Here is an 8,466-nt window from a genome sequence, read left to right as displayed (position 1 = left end):
TACTGAAACACCAGTCTGGCTTCTAAGCAACCCCATGGCCCAGGTACCAGCTTTCTGACCCACCCCAGCTGCAGAACTGCCAGAAGCAGGTTTGCTGTGCCACCTGCCTCAGTTATTATCAGGCAAGGCTTCCACCTGCTCCCCTCCTGCCTCAACTTGCACAGCAGCTGTGCTGGAAGGGTGGAGGCCTTTATATGTGGTCTGCAGCAGCACTGCTCAACAAATTTAAGCATGAGCATGAGGGGTGTGTTGTGTTTTTCTCAGCTATCTTCTGCTTCAGCATTACTGGGCAGCAGTGGAGGCTTAGCTAACTTTGAGGATGTGTTCCTGCAGGGTCTCTGACTTGCTGATGTCCCGTGCATGGGCGGCTCTGAGAGCTGTGGGACAAGGGCTGGGCTTCAGTCGGCCCTGGGGGAGCCTCATGGCAGCACTCTGCATCAGGCCTCATCCTGAAGGCTGCCACCTCTCTGCCCTGCAGGGATTGCCATGGGCCAGGCTCTTTGAAGTGTGTCTCCTCTGTACTCAGGCCTGTGTTAAAAGCAGTGTTCTCACATTGCTGAGAGTCAGGCCCCTTCTTAAGGCGTCTGATAATGGCTAAAGGCGCCATATTGGCCCCTGCAGCTCTTCCTTCACAAAGGATGTCCCTCCAGTAAGAGAGGTTCACCAAAAAGCTGAGGTATTTCCTCTGAAATCCCCTTCTGGATGCAGCATGTGAAACCCCTTCTGAACAGTGCAGAGGTCTTTAATCCAGTGCTGTGTGCTCTGCTATGAACATCACGTTTCCTTTGATAACGGCTCCTCCCAGGCCCTCTGTGAGGTGATACGGAGTTGCTCCTTGGGCACAGGCGGTTGGACTGTGCTAATGCAAAGATGCTTGAAGCTCTGGTGTCGCCACTATCATGTTTAGGCATTATTATCTGGGTGCATACCATCCCTGAGGCAGGCTGTGTGGCTGAGAGCAGCTGAGGAGGAATATGAACAATTATGTAAAGGGGGTCTGATCAATAGTTGACTGAGCTGGGGGCTTGGTCACCTTGAATCACTCACCCAACACAGCTGCCCTACTGCCTGAGTGGTGTTGGCACCTACACAGTAATTCATAAAATGCTGCTAAAACTGGGGGAAACAACAGCTAGTTTCATTAGCAAGCCGTCTGAAGTAACTGCTTTGATTATGGGGTAAGGCAAGGAACAGAAGTAATGCAGTTTCCTTGCAGCATTTTTGATATTCTGTTGGTATTTCTAAGATTTCTCATCTCCTGTCATGCCGAAACATCCATCTTCAGATGCAGTGAAAACCCACAAGCTGGCAGAGAAGTCAAAAATTTGTCCTCATCTGCTGTCTGTGATCCAGTCAAACATTTCAGCCCAGCAACTCCTGAGCATCTCATCCCTTTGGCAGTTTGCTCGAGTGAGTCCACTTGTCCCAAGTTTTCTGCTCCTCTCGTGCTGTTTCTCAGATAATGGCTGTGTTTGAAGAGGGCATCACCATGCGCTTGCAGCAAATGAACATCAAGAGCTTTCAAGGTGCTCTGTGAAGAGGTTTTTAAACCACTGTGCAGCTGGAGGAAAAAAAAAAAAAGATGATATTGAAAGTAAAAGTAGTATGGCACAGCTGTTATACCTCACAGAAACACAGCAACAAAAACCTGAGGGGTGCAGGAGGACCAAGTTAAATGGAACTACAGGATGGTGCCAGTGGGGAGAATGCAGAACCCGATGCATTTCTCAGAAAGAAAAAGAAGGGAAATATATTGTAATTCTGTGCAAAAATCTGAAGCAGAATATACCTTCCAGCTGTTGATTGTTTTTTCCTGAGCTGGTGAACAGAATAATTCCTCTGGAAAAAAACAGGGCAAAGATGGGAAGAAAACATATTAGTAAATCAGAATACATTTGTCAATCCAAATCACTGAGCCTTAAAGAAAAGATGGAATACAAATAACATTCATAGTGTAATCCACATCCATCCACACAGGTTTACAGGGTGCTGGGGCACTTATGGGCAGAGGGAGGCTTTTGGAGGGGCAGAGGAATGAGTTTTGGGGCACAGGGGTTGTGCAGCAGCTTCTCTCTGGGCAGCAGCCTGGCCTCAGCCATGCACAGCTCACACTGTGCACCTCAGTGCTGGTGTGGGAATGGCAGCACCGAGTGCACTGTGCTGGGGAGGAACAGGTACTGTGTCTGGAGGGGTGCTCACCTCTGTGATCTCTGTGGATCAAGAAGTCCTAAATTAGAAGGATTTTTTTTCAAGTGTGAACAATCACACTTTTTGGCTTTAAAGGAGAATATACTTCATTCATATCAAAATTTGGTAACATTATGTGAAACATATTGTGTATTCCAGCATACAGTTCATAAGCAAAAAGCTGGTGCTGCGGCGCTCTGAAATCCCCCAGGTAACTCCATGTAATTTTAGAACTGGTGGAACAGCGGATGCCCTGAATTAACTACAGCAATTAGAAACCGATTTTGTGTTGCTGGCACAGCCCTGAACGTGGACGCTGCCAGCAGACGGAGTGCTGTGATTGAGCTTGGCTGTAGCTGGGCAGTAGGCTGAACTGATTTGGCTGGGCAAGGTGGTGTTGAGCTGTGGTAACTGGAGTGCTGGTGTAACTAACTGGGGTACTGGTGTAACCAAGGTGCTGGGGCTGTTTAACATTGTACCTGGCACTGCTGCTGGATGCATTTCTCTTTGATGTGAGGGTTTCTTTCAAGGCCAGGCATCCTTAATTCCTGACTGGAAGTTGTAAGAAGCTGCGGTGGATGTTTCTCCAGCTATTGCTTGGGCATGCTCTTCTTCTTACCTCTTCTCATGTGACAAAACAACAGTGATACCCTGCACTTTGGTAGGCAAAAATCTCCTTTGCAGCTGGCAAAGGAGCTATCAATCTCTTCTCTTTCCCCTACAGTAGCTATGAAATCATGTATCTATATCTCCTGTATTTTTTTTTCTTTTAAATACGCCTTTCCTTTGGAAAGAGGCTCTTCTGGGACTTTGAATCTGCCTGGCTTCAGAAGGTGATGTTACCAGAGCCCTTGGATATACAGAGATTGTGCCTTGCCAAGCAGCAGACAGTGCTTCCCTTGCAGACGAAACAAAGCCAGTCCCATTTTCCCTGTGGTCCCACATCCCAGTGAGCTGCTGCTTTCTTGGCATTAGTGGGCTGCCCCACCCTTGGCCATTCTGTGAGCCTGAGAGCCTCAGAGCAGCAAAGGGGAGCAGTCAAGGAGAGCTGTGTTAATTGTCTTGAGTAGAGGATCCTTTAGGTCTTTGCCAGTTTTTATCAAAGCATAAAAAGCAATTATTAAAATTAATGCAATTTACCATGTGTTCTACTTCTAGCAAAGCTATTTTTGGCATGGGTTGCCATCTGTCCCATTCAGCAAGCTCAGACGCAGACTTTTGCTCTCAGTTCCACTTCCCACAGCCCTCACGTGGAGTGAGACAGGCACACGCCTGCTTGCAGAATCAAGTACCTCACCTGCAGTGCTTAACTCACCAGAACATTGTCCATTATCTGGTGGTGAGAGTCCTCTGCATGGAAAACACTTCTTTGTTTTTCTCCTTCGCTCTCAGATGATGTCCTTCATCTGAGGTGGGTGGGTCAGTGAGGGTGATGCTCTTTCCCAGACCTTGCAGCCATGGAGCTGCAAAGACAACACAGGGGAGCAGCTAGAAAGGGTGCGCAGAGCTTGTCTCTCTGCCCAGAGACATGCCCTGGCACTGCCCAATATTTCAGTATTGGCACAGTATTTGAATCCAGCAGCATAGCTGTGACCTGTCCCACCATGCTACTCTTTCCTTCCTTCTTGCTTCAGCTTATGGAATTCAATTCTATAAAATACAAATGATGCTGTTTTTCTCAGCTGAGAGCTGGAAAGTCAGGTCCTGGCCTTTTGTAACTCTTTCTAGTTCTTTAGGGACATGGTTCAGTTGGTATGGTGCTGATGGGATGACAGACTAGATGATCTTAGAGGTTTTTTCCAGCTTTAATGATTCTATGACTCACTCTTATAAAAGCATCAGCAGAGCCAAGCATTAGAATACCTTGTCCCCAGGTGTTCACAAAATACTTTGTGGGGGCTTCAAACTGAGCCAAACGGTGTTCATTTACTGAGAGAAGACCAACTTTTCAATCTGTTTGGAAACACAGCCTGAGCTACTGATTGCTCACTGGAGGAAAGGACTTGTCAGCCCTGGGAGCACAGGTGAAGGCAATTCAGCTGAGTGACCAGAAGTGGTGGAGCCTGGCTGCACCTCTCTTAGACCCCATTTAAGGGCTGACTGCCGTAGGTGAAGGGTCTCTGGTTGGAGATCCTTCCCTTGTGCAGTCCTTTCTTTGAGCCTACATCTTTGGAAATGAGTGAGCACCTTTACTTTTTCTCTGAAATACAATTCTATCTGCACTGGTCCCCTTGCTGCTACGTTCCTGTATTGTCCTTCCACTGCGTTAATCTGTCCAACTGCTAAATGGTCTGACTGGAGTCAGTAGAAACCAAATCACTTAAGTTTTTGTGTTACTGAAGATGAAAACAGTGCACAGAGAATAAGTTATGTCCAAGAATATTGGGAGCAAAGCCCTGAGTCCTGGTCAGTGTCTGTGGGATGGGGGTGTTCAAAGTGCTCTCAGAAGGAGACCTGCAAGGTTCTGAGCATGCGGGAAAACTACAGCTATGGACAACCAGCAAAGGAAACTTCTGAGTGAGTGGGTGTCAGAAACAGAAAGGATGACTGAGTCCATCCTCACACCACTTGTCTGAAGCTGGGCAGATAAATGAGGCTGCTCTAGAGATGTGGAGTTGTGGTGAGCCAGTTAAATCTCTGCTTATTGGATTTTTTTAAAAAAAGAAATTGGCATTTTTAACTGTTCACTGAGCATAGCAAGAGGAAGGAAAGTACAGATGTAACAGTGTTGTTGAGATACCTACTTATTGGCTTTCAGCTAGTTACCTATTTTGCACTTCACAATGCAGGAAGCTGTAATAAATGGAGTGTATGGAAACTGCTGAATCATGGCCTGAACCTCTGATTGATCACCTGAGGTGAGCACTGAGTCAGCCATGGGAGCACAGGTGAAGGCAATTCACCTGTGCTGGTGGAATGGGGGGAGCCTGGCTGCACCTCTCCCAGACCCATTTAAGAGCTGGGTACCCCTTTTCTGGAGTTTCATAGAGTAGCCCAGGATACGGGTAAGCATTCTATCTATCCTTTTTTGGTATAATTACTGCGTAGCCAAACTCTCTGGTATACTTCATAACTATAACATCTGTACATTCAGTGATTATACATGGAGTGGGAAGAAACAGTAGCAATGTAATTAAGAACAGAAAGCTATTAACAGATATGTTAAATGCAGAATAGAAGCCTAACGACCGAGAAAAGATCTGTGGTATAATCCTTAAGGAGACAACTAAATGCACGAAGAAGGAGCTCTGACTCGAGATCTGCAGGCTTGCGCTGCTCTATGGGTGGATCTCACAGCATCCATGCCTGGCAGTGTGACAGCACGTTGCTTTCTGCTTGCTGTCCTTCCTGAATGGAGGAGTCTGAGTGGCAATTTAGCAGCAAATTAGTTTGTGTGGAGAGCGGTTAGCATTCCTACCTGGTGGGAGACAAATGTTGGTGGAGCGGTTACTGGGCGAGATGTCAAGAGGAAGAATTTGGTTGGGGCCATCTTGAGGTCACTGCTGCATTTGTTGAAGCGCTAGGACTCTTCCTGCATGTGGACTCTCTGCTTTGTGCTCTTCCTTCCTTCCTCAAAATTAATTTTCCAAACAGTGCCCAAATATGCCTACTGTACTGCTATCCCAATGTAACTGCTGGACATGCTGTTCCCTGGAAGTGATATTTCTTTTGCAGTTCTTGCCCACAGCAGCTCCTGTCTCACCCTGCTCAGAGGCACTTCTCTCTCCTTGTGTCCTTTCTCTGATTCCCCTCAGCGCTCAGTGAGAAGCAGCATTTGCCAGGATACTCCATGCACATTCTTTGCATTTCATCCTCTCTCCCAGGCATTAAGCTTGATAAAAGATTCTTGCCTCTTCTAGATGTTTAAAGACTGACACTGGTGATTTAAAGTTAATTGAACAAAAGATCTCAGGTTAAAATTCTATTCTCCCAAAGACTGGGGAAACTCTAGCATGTGCTCAATGAGCTGCATAGTAATATGAGAGTGAGTGTGCCTTCTAGGCCAATGGAGCTGCCCATGTGTTAAGTGCAAACACAATTTGGCACTCTGTCAATTAGCTCTGTGGAGTAACTCTGTGTATGGCAGTGGTTGAGAATACTGTCACAGAATATTGAGTCTATCATCCTGCTCTTTTTGGTTATATTTCAGCCATAAAATACAAAATGGCAGCTTGCTGAGTTGTAGTAACCACAAGGCTCAGTGTTCTGCTCTGATTCCAGCAAAAGCATGCAGAGTTTTGTGTGCATACATGTGCATGGGGCTGGGGAGGAGGGGGTTGTAAACATATGTATAATGTCTTACTGTATGCAAGGAAAATTCTGGCTAGGATTTCATCCCTCTGGAGAGAGAAATCCTGAGTCCCCAGATGCACTCTTCAGCCAGTCACATTCTTCTTCTCACCTGACAGCTTTTGGACTTGTGCAGTAATTGAGCATCCTAGATTTTTTCTAACTGCATAGAAGAAATACCAACAGCCTCGCTAAAAAAAAATGTGTAATATAATAAAATAGCATAAGAACGCATACGTGTCTTTGAAGGTGATACAGACTTTGGTTTTTCCTCTCTAGTCTGCATTCTTTCAGCTGTTGCTGCTAAATGCACAAACACAGGTTGAGTTCACAATTACTGAAATTATAGTTACATCCATATAGAATAGCCTAACAATAATAATGACATCAGCAGTGCACAAAGCTGAGAAACATACACAATGGTTTCCTGGCATGGCTCATTTCCTCACAGCACTGTAGAGATATGTTTGTTCCCTCTCCTCGCTGTGGAGGCATAACCCATCCCTTTTAGGGAAGAGTGCATTTGTGGGATCCTTCTGTGCTTTGCAACTCTCCAAAAGCACCATAAACAGTGAATTCTGATCCCATGCACATGTGTCAACTTCTCAGCTGAATCTTTTTCGGTGGAGCAATCCTGGTTTGTGATGGATCAGACCAATACAGCAGCACAGTTTTTATTAGCAGTGCAAGGGTAAGTATTATAAAGTCTCAAGAGCAGTTGCTGCTATAATAACTGAGGGCTCAGCATCTTGCAGGATCATGCCAAATTCCACTGTGTGCCGTTTTCTTGTAAAGAAGACTGCTTGGGATCAAAGAGCCTTTTGCTTTAACAAATGAAACCTACAGAAAGGAAAATCAGAAATAATTGCAACTTGCTAAGTAAATTATGCCATTAACTACTTCAGAAATCAATAATTGGGCACAATAAGATCGGTTGAGGAGATGGTAGAAGAAAAAACAAATCTCATGGGCAACTTGCCACTCTTGGGATTTTAATTCTGAGTTTTCCACTCCCAGCTATCCATCCTTATTGCCCATCCATCAACCTCCTGATGAATATAAAGGACTATGATATGACACACCAGAAAATTGCTGGGTTGGTATAACAATGGAAAGGGAGTCCTTTGGATCTGGAGGACACAGGGTAAATTGCCAATGACAGTTTAGGAAAGCTGGTCTCTGCTTTGGATTTTTCCCTGCAATATCTCTCTTTAACCATCTAGTAACCATTTCAAAGATAACTGGAATTGTACTCGTGGCCAAATAGCCTGGAAATCTCCTTCTGATTGACTCTAACGACTGACATAGTTTGTAATAGAAGTGCAACGTGATTTATGCCTTTGCTTACTGGTATAGTTTTAAGCAGGCATGAAGTGGTTGTTTAATCTCACTCTCATGTTAGAGGCATTTATCTTCTATCTCTTTGTCTTTGCTGTTTACATCTTCATAAGAATTCCGGCACTGCACCCTTTGCCATTAGCAATACTCTTTGATTGAACTGCACTTATGAATACCTGTATATTTGGGGGTTATTAATGAATGTTGTGAGTTCTTCTGTCTGCCTGCTTATGACAGATTATCTGCAGTGGATTTTGATCAAGAGGGAGCTAAAGGTGGGGGTCAAGGAGAAAGCCTACATGAAAAACATTTCAACCACCAGCATGCTTAACAAGGTGGTTGCAGAAGCCAAGACCTCATCACCACAAGAGTGATGAGTTACCATGCCTGCTTTACAAGAGCAGCAGTGGGGCTGGAGAAAGGCCCAGTTGGCCCATACCAAGTGAGAGCTGGAGCCTGCCACGAGCAAGCACTGTCGTGGTCTCTGGGGCACTGGATACCCAGGCTCCTGTGAAGAAAGCTATGTAAAATAATTCATTGTTTTTAAAGCCATTTCTGGAAATATAGTGCATTTACCGGCAAATCGAGGCATTTATGGAGAGGCATTCACCAGCTGGTGCAAGCTACTGCTCGCTGACAGTTGCACAGTTC

Source organism: Centrocercus urophasianus, unplaced genomic scaffold, assembly GCF_019232065.1.
Source record: "Centrocercus urophasianus isolate 14NV4802_14NV808 unplaced genomic scaffold, USGS_Curo_1.0 seq_16, whole genome shotgun sequence".
NCBI lineage: Eukaryota > Metazoa > Chordata > Aves > Galliformes > Phasianidae > Centrocercus > Centrocercus urophasianus.
The sequence above is the reverse complement of the archived record's forward strand: the minus strand, read 5'-3'. Positions refer to the sequence as shown.